This window comes from Cyanistes caeruleus, unplaced genomic scaffold (genome assembly GCF_971803275.1).
Source record: "Cyanistes caeruleus unplaced genomic scaffold, bCyaCae1.hap1.1 HAP1_SCAFFOLD_78, whole genome shotgun sequence".
In the NCBI taxonomy this organism is placed as follows: domain Eukaryota; kingdom Metazoa; phylum Chordata; class Aves; order Passeriformes; family Paridae; genus Cyanistes; species Cyanistes caeruleus.
The window spans coordinates 2,348,540-2,371,728 of NW_028255889.1; the positions used below are offsets into that span (position 1 = coordinate 2,348,540).

General features: G+C 34.9%; 1 protein-coding gene across 1 annotated transcript in view; it reads left to right on the plus strand.

Annotated features, from left to right (window-relative positions):
* LOC147646855 (uncharacterized) overlaps positions 1-23,189 on the plus strand; it is a 153,500-nt gene that overhangs the window by 61,705 nt on the left and 68,606 nt on the right. The gene's annotated exons all lie outside the window — the stretch shown is intronic.

Consider the following 23,189-nt stretch of genomic DNA (forward strand, 5'->3'; position numbering starts at 1 on the left):
GATTGTGTGGAAATTGGAAAAGTTTTTGTGGGATGTTTCTGGGATTTGGTAGGGTTTTGAGAAGATTTAGGGAGTTTGTTGGGATGTATGTGGAATTTTGTGTGATTTTTCTGGAATTTGGTGGGATGTTTCTGGAATTTTGTGGGATTTTGACTAGACTTGAAGAATTTTGAAAGATTTTTCTTAGCTTGCTTGCAAATTGGTGGAGGTTTAGTGGGAAGTTTCTGCAATTTGGTAGGGTTTTGTGAAAATGTAAAGAATTTTGTATGAGATTTCTGGAAGGTTGCGCGATTTTTTTGGAATGTTGTAGAATGTTTTGGAATTTGGTAAGATTTTAAAGAGACTTGAAGAATTTTGAGGGATTTTTCGATGATGTGTGGAAATTTTTAAGGTTTTTGACTTTGAGGAGACATGAAGCATTTTGAAGCATTTTTCTGAAATTGTGTGGAAATTTTTGGAGATTTTGTGGGATGTTTCTGGAATTTGAAAGACTTTGAGGAGACATGAAGAATTTTGAGGGTTTTTTTTTGATTGTGTGGAAATTTGTCAAGATTTTGTGGGATATTTCTGGAATTTGGTAGGGTTTTGAAAAGATTTTTCTGGAATTTTGTGGGATGTTTGTGGCATTTTTGGAAATAGGAAGAGTTTTTGTGGGATATTTCTAAAATTTGGAAGGGTTTTGAGAATATTTAGGGAATTGTGTGGGAAGTTTGTGGAATTTCAAAAGACTTTGAGGGGACATGAAGAATTTTGAGGTATTTTTCTTATATTGTGTGGAAATTTGTGGAGATTTTGTGGGATGTTTCTGGAATTTGGTGGAGTTTTGCGAAAATGTAAAGAATTTTGTGGGAGGTTTCTGGAATGTTGTGCGATTTCTTTGAAATGTTGTGGAATGTTCTGGAATTTAGTGAGATTTTGAGAAGACTTGAAGAATGTTGAGGGATTTTTCTAGGATGTGTGGAAATTTGTAAAGATTTTGTGGGAAGTTTCTGGAATTTGGTGGGGTTTTGAGAAGATTTTTCGAGAATTGTGTGAGATGTTTCTGGAATTTGGTAGGGCTTTGAGAAGGTTTAAGGAGTTTGTTGGGATGTTTGTGGAATTGTGTGGGATGTTTGTGGAATTTCAAAAGACTTTGAGGAGACATGAAGAATTTTGAGGTATTTTTCTTAGATTGTGTGGAAATTGGAAAAGTTTTTGTGGGATGTTTCTCGGATTTGGTAGGGTTTTGAGAAGATTTAGGGAGTTTGATGGGATGTATGTGGAATTTTGTGTGATTTTTCTGGAATTTGGTGGGATGTTTCTGGAATTTTGTGGGATTTTGACTAGACTTGAAGAATTTTGAAAGATTTTTCTTAGATTGTGTGCAAATTGGTGGAGGTTTAGTGGGAAGTTTCTGCAATTTGGTAGCGTTTTGTGAAATTGTAAAGAATTTTGTAGGAGGTTTCTGGAAGGTTGTGCGATTTTTTTGGAATGTTGTGGAATGTTCTGGAATTTGGTAAGATTTTAAAGAGACTTGAAGAATTTTGAGGGATTTTTCTAGGATGAGTGGAAATTGGAAAAGTTTTTGTGGGATTTTTCTGGAATGTGGTAGTGTTTTGAGAAGATTTAGGGAGTTTGATGGGATGTATGTGGAATTTTGTGTGATTTTTCTGGAATTTGGTGGGATGTTTCTGGAATTTTGTGGGATTTTGACTAGACTTGAAGAATTTTGAAAGATTTTTTTTAGATTGTGTGCAAATTGGTGGAGGTTTAGTGGGAAGTTTCTGCAATTTGGTAGGGTTTTGTGAAATTGTAAAGAATTTTGTAGGAGGTTTCTGGAAGGTTGTGCGATTTTTTTGGAATGTTGTGGAATGTTCTGGAATTTGGTAAGATTTTAAAGAGACTTGAAGAATTTTGAGGGATTTTTCTAGGATGAGTGGAAATTGGAAAAGTTTTTGTGGGATTTTTCTGGAATGTGGTAGGGTTTTGAGAAGATTTAGGGAGTTTGATGGGATGTATGTGGAATTTTGTGTGATTTTTCTGGAATTTGGTGGGATGTTTCTGGAATTTTGTGGGATTTTGACTAGACTTGAAGAATTTTGAAAGATTTTTCTTAGATTGTGTGCAAATTGGTGGAGGTTTAGTGGGAAGTTTCTGCAATTTGGTAGGGTTTTGTGAAAATGTAAAGAATTTTGTATGAGATTTCTGGAAGGTTGCGCGATTTTTTTGGAATGTTGTAGAATGTTTTGGAATTTGGTAAGATTTTAAAGAGACTTGAAGAATTTTGAGGGTTTTTTCGATGATGTGTGGAAATTTTTAAGGTTTTTGACTTTGAGGAGACATGAAGCATTTTGAAGCATTTTTCTTAAATTGTGTGGAAATTTTTGGAGATTTTGTGGGATGTTTCTGGAATTTGGTGGAGTTTTGCGAAAATGTTAAGAATTTTGTGGGAGGTTTCTGGAATGTTGTGCGATTTCTTTGAAATGTTGTGAAATGGTCTGGAATTTAGTGAGATTTTGAGAAAACTTGAAGAATGTTGAGGGATTTTTCTAGGATGGGTGGAAATTTGTGAAGATTTTGTGGGAAGTTTCTGGAATTTGGTGGGGTTTTGAGTAGATTTTTCTAGAATTTTGTGAGATGTTTCTGGAATTTGGTAGGGCTTTGAGAAGGTTTAAGGAGTTTGTTGGGATGTTTGTGGAATTGTGTGGGATGTTTGTGGAATTTGTAAGACTTTCAGGAGACATAAAGAATTTTGAGGTATTTTTCTTAGATTGTGTGGAAATTGGAAAAGTTTTTGTGGGATGTTTCTGGGATTTGGTAGGGTTTTGAGAAGATTTAGGGAGTTTGTTGGGATGTATGTGGAATTTTGTGTGATTTTTCTGGAATTTGGTGGGATGTTTCTGGAATTTTGTGGGATTTTGACTAGACTTGAAGAATTTTGAAAGATTTTTTTTAGATTGTGTGCAAATTGGTGGAGGTTTAGTGGGAAGTTTCTGGAATTTGGTAGGGTTTTGTGAAATTGTAAAGAATTTTGTCGGAGGTTTCTGGAAGGTTGTGCGATTTTTTTGGAATGTTGTGGAATGTTCTGGAATTTGGTAAGATTTTAAAGAGACTTGAAGAATTTTGAGGGATTTTTCTAGGATGAGTGGAAATTGGAAAAGTTTTTGTGGGATTTTTCTGGAATGTGGTAGGGTTTTGAGAAGATTTAGGGAGTTTGATGGGATGTATGTGGAATTTTGTGTGATTTTTCTGGAATTTGGTGGGATGTTTCTGGAATTTTGTGGGATTTTGACTAGACTTGAAGAATTTTGAAAGATTTTTCTTAGCTTGCTTGCAAATTGGTGGAGGTTTAGTGGGAAGTTTCTGCAATTTGGTAGGGTTTTGTGAAAATGTAAAGAATTTTGTATGAGATTTCTGGAAGGTTGCGCGATTTTTTTGGAATGTTGTAGAATGTTTTGGAATTTGGTAAGATTTTAAAGAGACTTGAAGAATTTTGAGGGAATTATCTAGGATGTGTGGAAATTTGTAAAGATTTTGTGGGAAGTTTCTGGAATTTGGTGGGGTTTTGAGAAGATTTTTCGAGAATTGTGTGAGATGTTTCTGGAATTTGGTAGGACTTTGAGAAGGTTTAAGGAGTTTGTTGGGATGTTTGTGGAATTGTGTGGGATGTTTGGGGAATTTCAAAAGACTGAGGAGACATGAAGAATTTTGAGGTATTTTTCTTAGATTGTGTGGAAATTTGTGGAGATTTTGTGGGATGTTTCTGGAATTTGGTGGAGTTTTGCGAAAATGTAAAGAATTTTGTGGGAGGTTTCTGGAATGTTGTGCGATTTCTTTGAAATGTTGTGGAATGTTCTGGAATTTGGTGAGATTTTGAGAAGACTTGATGAATTTTGAGGGAATTTTCTAGGATGTGTGGAAATTTGGAATGTTTTTGTGGGAAGTTTCTGGAATTTGGTAGGGTTTTGATAAGATTTTTCTAGAATTTTGTGAGATGTTTCTGGAATTAGGAAGGGTTTTGATAAGACTTAGGGAGTTTGTTGGGATGTTTGTGGAATTTTTTGGGATGTTTGTGAAATTTTGTGGGATTTTGACTAGACTTGAAGAATTTTGAAAGATTTTTTTAGATCGCTTGTAAATTGGAGGAGATTTTGTGGGATGTTTCTGGAATTTGGTAGACTGAAGGGACGTGAAGCATTTTGAGGTATTTTTCTTAGCTTGTGTGCAAAATGGAGGAGGTTTTGTGCAAAGTTTCTGGAATTTGGTAGGGTTTTGAGAAGATTTAGGGAGTTTGATGGGATGTATGTGGAATTTTGTGTGATTTTTCTGGAATTTGGTGGGATGTTTCTGGAATTTTGTGGGATTTTGACTAGACTTGAAGAATTTTGAAAGATTTTTCTTAGATTGCTTGCAAATTGGTGGAGGTTTAGTGGGAAGTTTCTGCAATTTGGTAGGGTTTTGTGAAAATGTAAAGAATTTTGTATGAGATTTCTGGAAGGTTGCGCGATTTTTTTGGAATGTTGTAGAATGTTTTGGAATTTGGTAAGATTTTAAAGAGACTTGAAGAATTTTGAGGGATTTTTCGATGATGTGTGGAAATTTTTAAGGTTTTTGACTTTGAGGAGACATGAAGCATTTTGAAGCATTTTTCTTAAATTGTGTGGAAATTTTTGGAGATTTTGTGGGATGTTTCTGGAATTTGGTGGAGTTTTGCGAAAATGTTAAGAATTTTGTGGGAGGTTTCTGGAATGTTGTGCGATTTCTTTGAAATGTTGTGAAATGTTCTGGAATTTAGTGAGATTTTGAGAAGACTTGAAGAATGTTGAGGGATTTTTCTAGGATGTGTGGAAATTTGTAAAGATTTTGTGGGAAGTTTCTGGAATTTGGTGGGGTTTTGAGAAGATTTTTCGAGAATTGTGTGAGATGTTTCTGGAATTTGGTAGGGCTTTGAGAAGGTTTAAGGAGTTTGTTGGGATGTTTGTGGAATTGTGTGGGATGTTTGTGGAATTTGTAAGACTTTGAGGAGACATGAAGAATTTTGAGGTATTTTTCTTAGATTGTGTGGAAATTGGAAAAGTTTTTGTGGGATGTTTCTGGGATTTGGTAGGGTTTTGAGAAGATTTAGGGAGTTTGTTGGGATGTATGTGGAATTTTGTGTGATTTTTCTGGAATTTGGTGGGATGTTTCTGGAATTTTGTGGTATTTTGACTAGACTTGAAGAATTTTGAAAGATTTTTTTTAGATTGTGTGCAAATTGGTGGAGGTTTAGTGGGAAGTTTCTGCAATTTGGTAGCGTTTTGTGAAATTGTAAAGAATTTTGTAGGAGGTTTCTGGAAGGTTGTGCGATTTTTTTGGAATGTTGTGGAATGTTTTGGAATTTGGTAAGATTTTAAAGAGACTTGAAGAATTTTGAGGGATTTTTCTAGGATGAGTGGAAATTGGAAAAGTTTTTGTGGGATTTTTCTGGAATGTGGTAGGGTTTTGAGAAGATTTAGGGAGTTTGATGGGATGTATGTGGAATTTTGTGTGATTTTTCTGGAATTTGGTGGGATGTTTCTGGAATTTTGTGGGATTTTGACTAGACTTGAAGAATTTTGAAAGATTTTTCTTAGCTTGCTTGCAAATTGGTGGAGGTTTAGTGGGAAGTTTCTGCAATTTGGTAGGGTTTTGTGAAAATGTAAAGAATTTTGTATGAGATTTCTGGAAGGTTGCGCGATTTTTTTGGAATGTTGTAGAATGTTTTGGAATTTGGTAAGATTTTAAAGAGACTTGAAGAATTTTGAGGGTTTTTTCGATGATGTGTGGAAATTTTTAAGGTTTTTGACTTTGAGGAGACATGAAGCATTTTGAAGCATTTTTCTTAAATTGTGTGGAAATTTTTGGAGATTTTGTGGGATGTTTCTGGAATTTGAAAGACTTTGAGGAGACATGAAGAATTTTGAGGGTTTTTTTTTGATTGTGTGGAAATTTGTCAAGATTTTGTGGGATATTTCTGGAATTTGGTAGGGTTTTGAAAAGATTTTTCTGGAATTTTGTGGGATGTTTGTGGAATTTTTGGAAATAGGAAGAGTTTTTGTGGGATGTTTCTGGAATTTGGAAGGGTTTTGAGAATATTTAGGGAATTGTGTGGGAAGTTTGTGGAATTTCGAAAGACTTTGAGGGGACATGAAGAATTTTGAGGTATTTTTCTTATATTGTGTGGAAATTTGTGGAGATTTTGTGGGATGTTTCTGGAATTTGGTGGAGTTTTGCGAAAATGTAAAGAATTTTTGTGGGAGGTTTCTGGAATGTTGTGCGATTTCTTTGAAATGTTGTGGAATGTTCTGGAATTTAGTGAGATTTTGAGAAGACTTGAAGAATGTTGAGGGATTTTTCTAGGATGTGTGGAAATTTGTAAAGATTTTGTGGGAAGTTTCTGGAATTTGGTGGGGTTTTGAGTAGATTTTTCGAGAATTGTGTGAGATGTTTCTGGAATTTGGTAGGGCTTTGAGAAGGTTTAAGGAGTTTGTTGGGATGTTTGTGGAATTGTGTGGGATGTTTGTGGAATTTGTAAGACTTTGAGGAGACATGAAGAATTTTGAGGTATTTTTCTTAGATTGTGTGGAAATTGGAAAAGTTTTTGTGGGATGTTTCTGGGATTTGGTAGGGTTTTGAGAAGATTTAGGGAGTTTGTTGGGATGTATGTGGAATTTTGTGTGATTTTTCTGGAATTTGGTGGGATGTTTCTGGAATTTTGTGGGATTTTGACTAGACTTGAAGAATTTTGAAAGATTTTTCTTAGATTGTGTGCAAATTGGTGGAGGTTTAGTGGGAAGTTTCTGCAATTTGGTAGGGTTTTGTGAAATTGTAAAGAATTTTGTAGGAGGTTTCTGGAAGGTTGTGCGATTTTTTTGGAATGTTGTGGAATGTTCTGGAATTTGGTAAGATTTTAAAGAGACTTGAAGAATTTTGAGGGAATTATCTAGGATGTGTGGAAATTTGTAAAGATTTTGTGGGAAGTTTCTGGAATTTGGTGGGGTTTTGAGAAGATTTTTCGAGAATTGTGTGAGATGTTTCTGGAATTTGGAAGGGCTTTGAGAAGGTTTAAGGAGTTTGTTGGGATGTTTGTGGAATTGTGTGGGATGTTTGGGGAATTTCAAAAGACTTTGAGGAGACATGAAGAATTTTGAGGTATTTTTCTTAGATTGTGTGGAAATTTGTGGAGATTTTGTGGGATGTTTCTGGAATTTGGTGGAGTTTTGCGAAAATGTAAAGAATTTTGTGGGAGGTTTCTGGAATGTTGTGCGATTTCTTTGAAATGTTGTGGAATGTTCTGGAATTTGGTGAGATTTTGAGAAGACTTGATGAATTTTGAGGGAATTTTCTAGGATGTGTGGAAATTTGGAATGTTTTTGTGGGAAGTTTCTGGAATTTGGTAGGGTTTTGATAAGATTTTTCTAGAATTTTGTGAGATGTTTCTGGAATTAGGAAGGGTTTTGATAAGACTTAGGGAGTTTGTTGGGATGTTTGTGGAATTTTTTGGGATGTTTGTGAAATTTTGTGGGATTTTGACTAGACTTGAAGAATTTTGAAAGATTTTGTTTAGATCGCTTGCAAATTGGAGGAGATTTTGTGGGATGTTTCTGGAATTTGGTAGACTGAAGGGACGTGAAGCATTTTGAGGTATTTTTCTTAGCTTGTGTGCAAAATGGAGGAGGTTTTGTGCAAAGTTTCTGGAATTTGGTAGGGTTTTGAGAAGATTTAGGGAGTTTGATGGGATGTATGTGGAATTTTGTGTGATTTTTCTGGAATTTGGTGGGATGTTTCTGGAATTTTGTGGGATTTTGACTAGACTTGAAGAATTTTGAAAGATTTTTCTTAGCTTGCTTGCAAATTGGTGGAGGTTTAGTGGGAAGTTTCTGCAATTTGGTAGGGTTTTGTGAAAATGTAAAGAATTTTGTATGAGATTTCTGGAAGGTTGCGCGATTTTTTTGGAATGTTGTAGAATGTTTTGGAATTTGGTAAGATTTTAAAGAGACTTGAAGAATTTTGAGGGATTTTTCGATGATGTGTGGAAATTTTTAAGGTTTTTGACTTTGAGGAGACATGAAGCATTTTGAAGCATTTTTCTTAAATTGTGTGGAAATTTTTGGAGATTTTGTGGGATGTTTCTGGAATTTGGTGGAGTTTTGCGAAAATGTTAAGAATTTTGTGGGAGGTTTCTGGAATGTTGTGCGATTTCTTTGAAATGTTGTGAAATGTTCTGGAATTTAGTGAGATTTTGAGAAGACTTGAAGAATTTTGAGAAAATTTTCTAGGATGTGTGGAAATTTGTAAAGATTTTGTGGGAAGTTTCTGGAATTTGGTGGGGTTTTCAGAAGATTTTTCGAGAATTGTGTGAGATGTTTCTGGAATTTGGTAGGGCTTTGAGAAGGTTTAAGGAGTTTGTTGGGATGTTTGTGGAATTGTGAGGGATATTTGTGGAATTTCAAAAGACTTTGAGGAGACATGAAGAATTTTGAGGTATTTTCCTTAGATTGTGTGGAAATTTGTGGAGATTTTGTGGGATGTTTCTGGAATTTGGTGGAGTTTTGTGAAAATGTAAAGAATTTTGTGGGTGGTTTCTGGAATGTTGTGCGATTTCTTTGAAATGTTGTGGAATGTTCTGGAATTTGGTGAGATTTTGAGGAGACTTGAAGAATTTTGAGGGAATTTTCTAGGATGTGTGGAAATTTGGAATGTTTTTGTGGGAAGTTTCTGGAATTTGGTAGGGTTTTGAGAAGATTTTTCTAGAATTTTGTGAGATGTTTCTGGAATTTGGTAGGTTTTTGATAAGACTTAGGGAGTTTGTTGGGATGTTTGTGGAATTTTTTGGGATGTTTGTGGAATTTTGTGGGATTTTGACTAGACTTGAAGAATTTTGAAAGATTTTTTTAGATCGCTTGGAAATTGGAGGAGATTTTGTGGGATGTTTCTGGAATTTGGTAGACTGAAGAGACGTGAAGCATTTTGAGGTATTTTTCTTAGCTTGTGTGCAAAATGGAGGAGGTTTTGTGCAAAGTTTCTGGAATTTGGAAGGGTTTTGAGAAGATTTAGGCAGTTTGTTGGGATGTATGTGGAATTTTGTGTGATTTTTCTGGAATTTGGTGGGATGTTTCTGGAATTTTGTGGGATTTTGACTAGACGTGAAGAATCTTGAAAGATTTTTCTTAGATTGCTTGCAAATTGGTGGAGGTTTAGTGGGAAGTTTCTGCAATTTGGTAGGGTTTTGTGAAAATGTAAAGAATTTTGTATGAGATTTCTGGAAGGTTGCGCGATTTTTTTGGAATGTTGTAGAATGTTTTGGAATTTGGTAAGATTTTAAAGAAACTTGAAGAATTTTGAGGGTTTTTTCGATGATGTGTGGAAATTTTTAAGGTTTTTGACTTTGAGGAGACATGAAGCATTTTGAAGCATTTTTCTTAAATTGTGTGGAAATTTTTGGAGATTTTGTGGGATGTTTCTGGAATTTGGTGGAGTTTTGCGAAAATGTTAAGAATTTTGTGGGAGGTTTCTGGAATGTTGTGCGATTTCTTTGAAATGTTGTGAAATGTTCTGGAATTTAGTGAGATTTTGAGAAGACTTGAAGAATGTTGAGGGATTTTTCTAGGATGTGCGGAAATTTGTAAAGATTTTGTGGGAAGTTTCGGGAATTTGGTGGGGTTTTGAGTAGATTTTTCTAGAATTTTGTGAGATGTTTCTGGAATTTGGTAGGGCTTTGAGAAGGTTTAAGGAGTTTGTTGGGATGTTTGTGGAATTGTGTGGGATGTTTGTGGAATTTGTAAGACTTTGAGGAGACATGAAGAATTTTGAGGTATTTTTCTTAGATTGTGTGGAAATTGGAAAAGTTTTTGTGGGATGTTTCTGGGATTTGGTAGGGTTTTGAGAAGATTTAGGGAGTTTGTTGGGATGTATGTGGAATTTTGTGTGATTTTTCTGGAATTTGGTGGGATGTTTCTGGAATTTTGTGGGATTTTGACTAGACTTGAAGAATTTTGCAAGATTTTTCTTAGATTGTGTGCAAATTGGTGGAGGTTTAGTGGGAAGTTTCTGCAATTTGGTAGGGTTTTGTGAAATTGTAAAGAATTTTGTAGGAGGTTTCTGGAAGGTTGTGCGATTTTTTTGGAATGTTGTGGAATGTTCTGGAATTTGGTAAGATTTTAAAGAGACTTGAAGAATTTTGAGGGAATTATCTAGGATGTGTGGAAATTTGTAAAGATTTTGTGGGAAGTTTCTGGAATTTGGTTGGGTTTTGAGAAGATTTTTCGAGAATTGTGTGAGATGTTTCTGGAATTTGGTAGGACTTTGAGAAGGTTTAAGGAGTTTGTTGGGATGTTTGTGGAATTGTGTGGGATGTTTGGGGAATTTCAAAAGACTTTGAGGAGACATGAAGAATTTTGAGGTATTTTTCTTAGATTGTGTGGAAATTTGTGGAGATTTTGTGGGATGTTTCTGGAATTTGGTGGAGTTTTGCGAAAATGTAAAGAATTTTGTGGGAGGTTTCTGGAATGTTGTGCGATTTCTTTGAAATGTTGTGGAATGTTCTGGAATTTGGTGAGATTTTGAGAAGACTTGATGAATTTTGAGGGAATTTTCTAGGATGTGTGGAAATTTGGAATGTTTTTGTGGGAAGTTTCTGGAATTTGGTAGGGTTTTGATAAGATTTTTCTAGAATTTTGTGAGATGTTTCTGGAATTAGGAAGGGTTTTGATAAGACTTAGGGAGTTTGTTGGGATGTTTGTGGAATTTTTTGGGATGTTTGTGAAATTTTGTGGGATTTTGACTAGACTTGAAGAATTTTGAAAGATTTTTTTAGATCGCTTGTAAATTGGAGGAGATTTTGTGGGATGTTTCTGGAATTTGGTAGACTGAAGGGACGTGAAGCATTTTGAGGTATTTTTCTTAGCTTGTGTGCAAAATGGAGGAGGTTTTGTGCAAAGTTTCTGGAATTTGGTAGGGTTTTGAGAAGATTTAGGGAGTTTGATGGGATGTATGTGGAATTTTGTGTGATTTTTCTGGAATTTGGTGGGATGTTTCTGGAATTTTGTGGGATTTTGACTAGACTTGAAGAATTTTGAAAGATTTTTCTTAGATTGCTTGCAAATTGGTGGAGGTTTAGTGGGAAGTTTCTGCAATTTGGTAGGGTTTTGTGAAATTGTAAAGAATTTTGTATGAGATTTCTGGAAGGTTGCGCGATTTTTTTGGAATGTTGTAGAATGTTTTGGAATTTGGTAAGATTTTAAAGAGACTTGAAGAATTTTGAGGGATTTTTCGATGATGTGTGGAAATTTTTAAGGTTTTTGACTTTGAGGAGACATGAAGCATTTTGAAGCATTTTTCTGAAATTGTGTGGAAATTTTTGGAGATTTTGTGGGATGTTTCTGGAATTTGAAAGACTTTGAGGAGACATGAAGAATTTTGAGGGTTTTTTTTTGATTGTGTGGAAATTTGTCAAGATTTTGTGGGATATTTCTGGAATTTGGTAGGGTTTTGAAAAGATTTTTCTGGAATTTTGTGGGATGTTTGTGGAATTTTTGGAAATAGGAAGAGTTTTTGTGGGATGTTTCTGGAATTTGGGAGGGTTTTGAGAATATTTAGGGAATTGTGTGGGAAGTTTGTGGAATTTCGAAAGACTTTGAGGGGACATGAAGAATTTTGAGGTATTTTTCTTATATTGTGTGGAAATTTGTGGAGATTTTGTGGGATGTTTCTGGAATTTGGTGGAGTTTTGCGAAAATGTAAAGAATTTTGTGGGAGGTTTCTGGAATGTTGTGCGATTTCTTTGAAATGTTGTGAAATGTTCTGGAATTTAGTGAGATTTTGAGAAGACTTGAAGAATGTTGAGGGATTTTTCTAGGATGTGTGGAAATTTGTAAAGATTTTGTGGGAAGTTTCTGGAATTTGGTGGGGTTTTGAGAAGATTTTTCGAGAATTGTGTGAGATGTTTCTGGAATTTGGTAGGGCTTTGAGAAGGTTTAAGGAGTTTGTTGGGATGTTTGTGGAATTGTGTGGGATGTTTGTGGAATTTGTAAGACTTTGAGGAGACATGAAGAATTTTGAGGTATTTTTCTTAGATTGTGTGGAAATTGGAAAAGTTTTTGTGGGATGTTTCTGGGATTTGGTAGGGTTTTGAGAAGATTTAGGGAGTTTGTTGGGATGTATGTGGAATTTTGTGTGATTTTTCTGGAATTTGGTGGGATGTTTCTGGAATTTTGTGGTATTTTGACTAGACTTGAAGAATTTTGAAAGATTTTTTTTAGATTGTGTGCAAATTGGTGGAGGTTTAGTGGGAAGTTTCTGCAATTTGGTAGCGTTTTGTGAAATTGTAAAGAATTTTGTAGGAGGTTTCTGGAAGGTTGTGCGATTTTTTTGGAATGTTGTGGAATGTTCTGGAATTTGGTAAGATTTTAAAGAGACTTGAAGAATTTTGAGGGATTTTTCGATGATGTGTGGAAATTTTTAAGGTTTTTGACTTTGAGGAGACATGAAGCATTTTGAAGCATTTTTCTTAAATTGTGTGGAAATTTTTGGAGATTTTGTGGGATGTTTCTGGAATTTGAAAGACTTTGAGGAGACATGAAGAATTTTGAGGGTTTTTTTTTGATTGTGTGGAAATTTGTCAAGATTTTGTGGGATATTTCTGGAATTTGGTAGGGTTTTGAAAAGATTTTTCTGGAATTTTGTGGGATGTTTGTGGAATTTTTGGAAATAGGAAGATTTTTTGTGGGATGTTTCTGGAATTTGGGAGGGTTTTGAGAATATTTAGGGAATTGTGTGGGAAGTTTGTGGAATTTCGAAAGACTTTGAGGGGACATGAAGAATTTTGAGGTATTTTTCTTATATTGTGTGGAAATTTGTGGAGATTTTGTGGGATGTTTCTGGAATTTGGTGGAGTTTTGCGAAAATGTTAAGAATTTTGTGGGAGGTTTCTGGAATGTTGTGCGATTTCTTTGAAATGTTGTGAAATGTTCTGGAATTTAGTGAGATTTTGAGAAGACTTGAAGAATGTTGAGGGATTTTTCTAGGATGTGTGGAAATTTGTAAAGATTTTGTGGGAAGTTTCTGGAATTTGGTGGGGTTTTGAGAAGATTTTTCGAGAATTGTGTGAGATGTTTCTGGAATTTGGTAGGGCTTTGAGAAGGTTTAAGGAGTTTGTTGGGATGTTTGTGGAATTGTGTGGGATGTTTGTGGAATTTGTAAGACTTTGAGGAGACATGAAGAATTTTGAGGTATTTTTCTTAGATTGTGTGGAAATTGGAAAAGTTTTTGTGGGATGTTTCTGGGATTTGGTAGGGTTTTGAGAAGATTTAGGGAGTTTGTTGGGATGTATGTGGAATTTTGTGTGATTTTTCTGGAATTTGGTGGGATGTTTCTGGAATTTTGTGGGATTTTGACTAGACTTGAAGAATTTTGCAAGATTTTTCTTAGATTGTGTGCAAATTGGTGGAGGTTTAGTGGGAAGTTTCTGGAATTTGGTAGGGTTTTGTGAAATTGTAAAGAATTTTGTAGGAGGTTTCTGGAAGGTTGTGCGATTTTTTTGGAATGTTGTGGAATGTTCTGGAATTTGGTAAGATTTTAAAGAGACTTGAAGAATTTTGAGGGATTTTTCGATGATGTGTGGAAATTTTTAAGGTTTTTGATTTTGAGGAGACATGAAGCATTTTGAAGCATTTTTCTTAAATTGTGTGGAAATTTTTGGAGATTTTGTGGGATGTTTCTGGTATTTGGTGGAGTTTTGCGAAAATGTTAAGAATTTTGTGGGAGGTTTCTGGAATGTAGTGCGATTTCTTTGAAATGTTGTGAAATGTTCTGGAATTTAGTGAGATTTTGAGAAGACTTGAAGAATGTTGAGGGATTTTTCTAGGATGTGCGGAAATTTGTAAAGATTTTGTGGGAAGTTTCTGGAATTTGGTGGGGTTTTGAGTAGATTTTTCTAGAATTTTGTGAGATGTTTCTGGAATTTGGTAGGGCTTTGAGAAGGTTTAAGGAGTTTGTTGGGATGTTTGTGGAATTGTGTGGGATGTTTGTGGAATTTGTAAGACTTTGAGGAGACATGAAGAATTTTGAGGTATTTTTCTTAGATTGTGTGGAAATTGGAAAAGTTTTTGTGGGATGTTTCTGGGATTTGGTAGGGTTTTGAGAAGATTTAGGGAGTTTGATGGGATGTATGTGGAATTTTGTGTGATTTTTCTGGAATTTGGTGGGATGTTTCTGGAATTTTGTGGGATTTTGACTAGACTTGAAGAATTTTGAAAGATTTTTTTTAGATTGTGTGCAAATTGGTGGAGGTTTAGTGGGAAGTTTCTGCAATTTGGTAGCGTTTTGTGAAATTGTAAAGAATTTTGTAGGAGGTTTCTGGAAGGTTGTGCGATTTTTTTGGAATGTTGTGGAATGTTCTGGAATTTGGTAAGATTTTAAAGAGACTTGAAGAATTTTGAGGGATTTTTCTAGGATGAGTGGAAATTGGAAAAGTTTTTGTGGGATTTTTCTGGAATGTGGTAGGGTTTTGAGAAGATTTAGGGAGTTTGATGGGATGTATGTGGAATTTAGTGTGATTTTTCTGGAATTTGGTGGGATGTTTCTGGAATTTTGTGGGATTTTGACTAGACTTGAAGAATTTTGAAAGATTTTTCTTAGATTGCTTGCAAATTGGTGGAGGTTTAGTGGGAAGTTTCTGCAATTTGGTAGGGTTTTGTGAAAATGTAAAGAATTTTGTATGAGATTTCTGGAAGGTTGTGCGATTTTTTTGGAATGTTGTAGAATGTTTTGGAATTTGGTAAGATTTTAAAGAGACTTGAAGAATTTTGAGGGTTTTTTCGATGATGTGTGGAAATTTTTAAGGTTTTTGACTTTGAGGAGACATGAAGCATTTTGAAGCATTTTTCTTAAATTGTGTGGAAATTTTTGGAGATTTTGTGGGATGTTTCTGGAATTTGAAAGACTTTGAGGAGACATGAAGAATTTTGAGGGTTTTTTTTTGATTGTGTGGAAATTTGTCAAGATTTTGTGGGATATTTCTGGAATTTGGTAGGGTTTTGAAAAGATTTTTCTGGAATTTTGTGGGATGTTTGTGGAATTTTTGGAAATAGGAAGAGTTTTTGTGGGATGTTTCTGGAATTTGGAAGGGTTTTGAGAATATTTAGGGAATTGTGTGGGAAGTTTGTGGAATTTCGAAAGACTTTGAGGGGACATGAAGAATTTTGAGGTATTTTTCTTATATTGTGTGGAAATTTGTGGAGATTTTGTGGGATGTTTCTGGAATTTGGTGGAGTTTTGCGAAAATGTTAAGAATTTTGTGGGAGGTTTCTGGAATGTTGTGCGATTTCTTTGAAATGTTGTGAAATGTTCTGGAATTTAGTGAGATTTTGAGAAGACTTGAAGAATGTTGAGGGATTTTTCTAGGATGTGTGGAAATTTGTAAAGATTTTGTGGGAAGTTTCTGGAATTTGGTGGGGTTTTGAGTAGATTTTTCTAGAATTTTGTGAGATGTTTCTGGAATTTGGTAGGGCTTTGAGAAGGTTTAAGGAGTTTGTTGGGATGTTTGTGGAATTGTGTGGGATGTTTGTGGAATTTGTAAGACTTTGAGGAGACATGAAGAATTTTGAGGTATTTTTCTTAGATTGTGTGGAAATTGGAAAAGTTTTTGTGGGATGTTTCTGGGATTTGGTAGGGTTTTGAGAAGATTTAGGGAGTTTGTTGGGATGTATGTGGAATTTTGTGTGATTTTTCTGGAATTTGGTGGGATGTTTCTGGAATTTTGTGGGATTTTGACTAGACTTGAAGAATTTTGCAAGATTTTTCTTAGATTGTGTGCAAATTGGTGGAGGTTTAGTGGGAAGTTTCTGGAATTTGGTAGGGTTTTGTGAAATTGTAAAGAATTTTGTAGGAGGTTTCTGGAAGGTTGTGCGATTTTTTTGGAATGTTGTGGAATGTTCTGGAATTTGGTAAGATTTTAAAGAGACTTGAAGAATTTTGAGGGATTTTTCGATGATGTGTGGAAATTTTTAAGGTTTTTGATTTTGAGGAGACATGAAGCATTTTGAAGCATTTTTCTTAAATTGTGTGGAAATTTTTGGAGATTTTGTGGGATGTTTCTGGTATTTGGTGGAGTTTTGCGAAAATGTTAAGAATTTTGTGGGAGGTTTCTGGAATGTAGTGCGATTTCTTTGAAATGTTGTGAAATGTTCTGGAATTTAGTGAGATTTTGAGAAGACTTGAAGAATGTTGAGGGATTTTTCTAGGATGTGCGGAAATTTGTAAAGATTTTGTGGGAAGTTTCTGGAATTTGGTGGGGTTTTGAGTAGATTTTTCTAGAATTTTGTGAGATGTTTCTGGAATTTGGTAGGGCTTTGAGAAGGTTTAAGGAGTTTGTTGGGATGTTTGTGGAATTGTGTGGGATGTTTGTGGAATTTGTAAGACTTTGAGGAGACATGAAGAATTTTGAGGTATTTTTCTTAGATTGTGTGGAAATTGGAAAAGTTTTTGTGGGATGTTTCTGGGATTTGGTAGGGTTTTGAGAAGATTTAGGGAGTTTGATGGGATGTATGTGGAATTTTGTGTGATTTTTCTGGAATTTGGTGGGATGTTTCTGGAATTTTGTGGGATTTTGACTAGACTTGAAGAATTTTGAAAGATTTTTTTTAGATTGTGTGCAAATTGGTGGAGGTTTAGTGGGAAGTTTCTGCAATTTGGTAGCGTTTTGTGAAATTGTAAAGAATTTTGTAGGAGGTTTCTGGAAGGTTGTGCGATTTTTTTGGAATGTTGTGGAATGTTCTGGAATTTGGTAAGATTTTAAAGAGACTTGAAGAATTTTGAGGGATTTTTCTAGGATGAGTGGAAATTGGAAAAGTTTTTGTGGGATTTTTCTGGAATGTGGTAGGGTTTTGAGAAGATTTAGGGAGTTTGATGGGATGTATGTGGAATTTAGTGTGATTTTTCTGGAATTTGGTGGGATGTTTCTGGAATTTTGTGGGATTTTGACTAGACTTGAAGAATTTTGAAAGATTTTTCTTAGATTGCTTGCAAATTGGTGGAGGTTTAGTGGGAAGTTTCTGCAATTTGGTAGGGTTTTGTGAAAATGTAAAGAATTTTGTATGAGATTTCTGGAAGGTTGTGCGATTTTTTTGGAATGTTGTAGAATGTTTTGGAATTTGGTAAGATTTTAAAGAGACTTGAAGAATTTTGAGGGTTTTTTCGATGATGTGTGGAAATTTTTAAGGTTTTTGACTTTGAGGAGACATGAAGCATTTTGAAGCATTTTTCTTAAATTGTGTGGAAATTTTTGGAGATTTTGTGGGATGTTTCTGGAATTTGAAAGACTTTGAGGAGACATGAAGAATTTTGAGGGTTTTTTTTTGATTGTGTGGAAATTTGTCAAGATTTTGTGGGATATTTCTGGAATTTGGTAGGGTTTTGAAAAGATTTTTCTGGAATTTTGTGGGATGTTTGTGGAATTTTTGGAAATAGGAAGAGTTTTTGTGGGATGTTTCTGGAATTTGGAAGGGTTTTGAGAATATTTAGGGAATTGTGTGGGAAGTTTGTGGAATTTCGAAAGACTTTGAGGGGACATGAAGAATTTTGAGGTATTTTTCTTATATTGTGTGGAAATTTGTGGAGATTTTGTGGGATGTTTCTGGAATTTGGTGGAGTTTTGCGAAAATGTAAAGAATTTTGTGGGAGGTTTCTGGAATGTTGTGCGATTTCTTTGAAATGTTGTGAAATGTTCTGGAATTTAGTGAGATTTTGAGAAGACTTGAAGAATGTTGAGGGATTTTTCTAGGATGTGTGGAAATTTGTAAAGATTTTGTGGGAAGTTTCTGGAATTTGGTGGGGTTTTGAGTAGATTTTTCTAGAATTTTGTGAGATGTTTCTGGAATTTGGTAGGGCTTTGAGAAGGTTTAAGGAGTTTGTTGGGATGTTTGTGGAATTGTGTGGGATGTTTGTGGAATTTGTAAGACTTTGAGGAGACATGAAGAATTTTGAGGTATTTTTCTTAGATTGTGTGGAAATTGGAAAAGTTTTTGTGGGATGTTTCTGGGATTTGGTAGGGTTTTGAGAAGATTTAGGGAGTTTGTTGGGATGTATGTGGAATTTTGTGTGATTTTTCTGGAATTTGGTGGGATGTTTCTGGAATTTTGTGGGATTTTGACTAGACTTGAAGAATTTTGAAAGATTTTTCTTAGCTTGCTTGCAAATTGGTGGAGGTTTAGTGGGAAGTTTCTGCAATTTGGTAGCGTTTTGTGAAATTGTAAAGAATTTTGTAGGAGGTTTCTGGAAGGTTGTGCGATTTTTTTGGAATGTTGTGGAATGTTCTGGAATTTGGTAAGATTTTAAAGAGACTTGAAGAATTTTGAGGGATTTTTCTAGGATGAGTGGAAATTGGAAAAGTTTTTGTGGGATTTTTCTGGAATGTGGTAGGGTTTTGAGAAGATTTAGGGAGTTTGATGGGATGTATGTGGAATTTTGTGTGATTTTTCTGGAATTTGGTGGGATGTTTCTGGAATTTTGTGGGATTTTGACTATTCTTGAAGAATTTTGAAAGATTTTTCTTAGATTGCTTGCAAATTGGTGGAGGTTTAGTGGGAAGTTTCTGCAATTTGGTAGGGTTTTGTGAAAATGTAAAGAATTTTGTATGAGATTTCTGGAAGGTTGCGCGATTTTTTTGGAATGTTGTAGAATGTTTTGGAATTTGGTAAGATTTTAAAGAGACTTGAAGAATTTTGAGGGTTTTTTCGATGATGTGTGGAAATTTTTAAGGTTTTTGACTTTGAGGAGACATGAAGCATTTTGAAGCATTTTTCTGAAATTGTGTGGAAATTTTTGGAGATTTTGTGGGATGTTTCTGGAATTTGAAAGACTTTGAGGAGACATGAAGAATTTTGAGGGTTTTTTTTTGATTGTGTGGAAATTTGTCAAGATTTTGTGGGATATTTCTGGAATTTGGTAGGGTTTTGAAAAGATTTTTCTGGAATTTTGTGGGATGTTTGTGGAATTTTTGGAAATAGGAAGAGTTTTTGTGGGATGTTTCTGGAATTTGGAAGGGTTTTGAGAATATTTAGGGAATTGTGTGGGAAGTTTGTGGAATTTCGAAAGACTTTGAGGGGACATGAAGAATTTTGAGGTATTTTTCTTATATTGTGTGGAAATTTGTGGAGATTTTGTGGGATGTTTCTGGAATTTGGTGGAGTTTTGCGAAAATGTAAAGAATTTTGTGGGAGGTTTCTGGAATGTTGTGCGATTTCTTTGAAATGTTGTGAAATGTTCTGGAATTTAGTGAGATTTTGAGAAGACTTGAAGAATGTTGAGGGATTTTTCTAGGATGTGTGGAAATTTGTAAAGATTTTGTGGGAAGTTTCTGGAATTTGGTGGGGTTTTTAGTAGATTTTTCTAGAATTTTGTGAGATGTTTCTGGAATTTGGTAGGGCTTTGAGAAGGTTTAAGGAGTTTGTTGGGATGTTTGTGGAATTGTGTGGGATGTTTGTGGAATTTGTAAGACTTTGAGGAGACATGAAGAATTTTGAGGTATTTTTCTTAGATTGTGTGGAAATTGGAAAAGTTTTTGTGGGATGTTTCTGGGATTTGGTAGGGTTTTGAGAAGATTTAGGGAGTTTGTTGGGATGTATGTGGAATTTTGTGTGATTTTTCTGGAATTTGGTGGGATGTTTCTGGAATTTTGTGGGATTTTGACTAGACTTGAAGAATTTTGCAAGATTTTTCTTAGATTGTGTGCAAATTGGTGGAGGTTTAGTGGGAAGTTTCTGGAATTTGGTAGGGTTTTGTGAAATTGTAAAGAATTTTGTAGGAGGTTTCTGGAAGGTTGTGCGATTTTTTTGGAATGTTGTGGAATGTTCTGGAATTTGGTAAGATTTTAAAGAGACTTGAAGAATTTTGAGGGATTTTTCGATGATGTGTGGAAATTTTTAAGGTTTTTGACTTTGAGGAGACATGAAGCATTTTGAAGCATTTTTCTTAAATTGTGTGGAAATTTTTGGAGATTTTGTGGGATGTTTCTGGTATTTGGTGGAGTTTTGCGAAAATGTTAAGAATTTTGTGGGAGGTTTCTGGAATGTTGTGCGATTTCTTTGAAATGTTGTGAAATGTTCTGGAATTTAGTGAGATTTTGAGAAGACTTGAAGAATGTTGAGGGATTTTTCTAGGATGTGCGGAAATTTGTAAAGATTTTGTGGGAAGTTTCTGGAATTTGGTGGGGTTTTGAGTAGATTTTTCTAGAATTTTGTGAGATGTTTCTGGAATTTGGTAGGGCTTTGAGAAGGTTTAAGGAGTTTGTTGGGATGTTTGTGGAATTGTGTGGGATGTTTGTGGAATTTGTAAGACTTTGAGGAGACATGAAGAATTTTGAGGTATTTTTCTTAGATTGTGTGGAAATTGGAAAAGTTTTTGTGGGATGTTTCTGGGATTTGGTAGGGTTTTGAGAAGATTTAGGGAGTTTGTTGGGATGTATGTGGAATTTTGTGTGATTTTTCTGGAATTTGGTGGGATGTTTCTGGAATTTTGTGGGATTTTGACTAGACTTGAAGAATTTTGAAAGATTTTTCTTAGCTTGCTTGCAAATTGGTGGAGGTTTAGTGGGAAGTTTCTGCAATTTGGTAGCGTTTTGTGAAATTGTAAAGAATTTTGTAGGAGGTTTCTGGAAGGTTGTGCGATTTTTTTGGAATGTTGTGGAATGTTCTGGAATTTGGTAAGATTTTAAAGAGACTTGAAGAATTTTGAGGGATTTTTCTAGGATGAGTGGAAATTGGAAAAGTTTTTGTGGGATTTTTCTGGAATGTGGTAGGGTTTTGAGAAGATTTAGGGAGTTTGATGGGATGTATGTGGAATTTTGTGTGATTTTTCTGGAATTTGGTGGGATGTTTCTGGAATTTTGTGGGATTTTGACTATTCTTGAAGAATTTTGAAAGATTTTTCTTAGATTGCTTGCAAATTGGTGGAGGTTTAGTGGGAAGTTTCTGCAATTTGGTAGGGTTTTGTGAAAATGTAAAGAATTTTGTATGAGATTTCTGGAAGGTTGCGCGATTTTTTTGGAATGTTGTAGAATGTTTTGGAATTTGGTAAGATTTTAAAGAGACTTGAAGAATTTTGAGGGTTTTTTCGATGATGTGTGGAAATTTTTAAGGTTTTTGACTTTGAGGAGACATGAAGCATTTTGAAGCATTTTTCTGAAATTGTGTGGAAATTTTTGGAGATTTTGTGGGATGTTTCTGGAATTTGAAAGACTTTGAGGAGACATGAAGAATTTTGAGGGTTTTTTTTTGATTGTGTGGAAATTTGTCAAGATTTTGTGGGATATTTCTGGAATTTGGTAGGGTTTTGAAAAGATTTTTCTGGAATTTTGTGGGATGTTTGTGGAATTTTTGGAAATAGGAAGAGTTTTTGTGGGATGTTTCTGGAATTTGGAAGGGTTTTGAGAATATTTAGGGAATTGTGTGGGAAGTTTGTGGAATTTCGAAAGACTTTGAGGGGACATGAAGAATTTTGAGGTATTTTTCTTATATTGTGTGGAAATTTGTGGAGATTTTGTGGGATGTTTCTGGAATTTGGTGGAGTTTTGCGAAAATGTAAAGAATTTTGTGGGAGGTTTCTGGAATGTTGTGCGATTTCTTTGAAATGTTGTGAAATGTTCTGGAATTTAGTGAGATTTTGAGAAGACTTGAAGAATGTTGAGGGATTTTTCTAGGATGTGTGGAAATTTGTAAAGATTTTGTGGGAAGTTTCTGGAATTTGGTGGGGTTTTTAGTAGATTTTTCTAGAATTTTGTGAGATGTTTCTGGAATTTGGTAGGGCTTTGAGAAGGTTTAAGGAGTTTGTTGGGATGTTTGTGGAATTGTGTGGGATGTTTGTGGAATTTGTAAGACTTTGAGGAGACATGAAGAATTTTGAGGTATTTTTCTTAGATTGTGTGGAAATTGGAAAAGTTTTTGTGGGATGTTTCTGGGATTTGGTAGGGTTTTGAGAAGATTTAGGGAGTTTGTTGGGATGTATGTGGAATTTTGTGTGATTTTTCTGGAATTTGGTGGGATGTTTCTGGAATTTTGTGGGATTTTGACTAGACTTGAAGAATTTTGCAAGATTTTTCTTAGATTGTGTGCAAATTGGTGGAGGTTTAGTGGGAAGTTTCTGGAATTTGGTAGGGTTTTGTGAAATTGTAAAGAATTTTGTAGGAGGTTTCTGGAAGGTTGTGCGATTTTTTTGGAATGTTGTGGAATGTTCTGGAATTTGGTAAGATTTTAAAGAGACTTGAAGAATTTTGAGGGATTTTTCGATGATGTGTGGAAATTTTTAAGGTTTTTGACTTTGAGGAGACATGAAGCATTTTGAAGCATTTTTCTTAAATTGTGTGGAAATTTTTGGAGATTTTGTGGGATGTTTCTGGTATTTGGTGGAGTTTTGCGAAAATGTTAAGAATTTTGTGGGAGGTTTCTGGAATGTTGTGCGATTTCTTTGAAATGTTGTGAAATGTTCTGGAATTTAGTGAGATTTTGAGAAGACTTGAAGAATGTTGAGGGATTTTTCTAGGATGTGCGGAAATTTGTAAAGATTTTGTGGGAAGTTTCTGGAATTTGGTGGGGTTTTGAGTAGATTTTTCTAGAATTTTGTGAGATGTTTCTGGAATTTGGTAGGGCTTTGAGAAGGTTTAAGGAGTTTGTTGGGATGTTTGTGGAATTGTGTGGGATGTTTGTGGAATTTGTAAGACTTTGAGGAGACATGAAGAATTTTGAGGTATTTTTCTTAGATTGTGTGGAAATTGGAAAAGTTTTTGTGGGATGTTTCTGGGATTTGGTAGGGTTTTGAGAAGATTTAGGGAGTTTGATGGGATGTATGTGGAATTTTGTGTGATTTTTCTGGAATTTGGTGGGATGTTTCTGGAATTTTGTGGGATTTTGACTAGACTTGAAGAATTTTGAAAGATTTTTTTTAGATTGTGTGCAAATTGGTGGAGGTTTAGTGGGAAGTTTCTGCAATTTGGTAGCGTTTTGTGAAATTGTAAAGAATTTTGTAGGAGGTTTCTGGAAGGTTGTGCGATTTTTTTGGAATGTTGTGGAATGTTCTGGAATTTGGTAAGATTTTAAAGAGACTTGAAGAATTTTGAGGGATTTTTCTAGGATGAGTGGAAATTGGAAAAGTTTTTGTGGGATTTTTCTGGAATGTGGTAGGGTTTTGAGAAGATTTAGGGA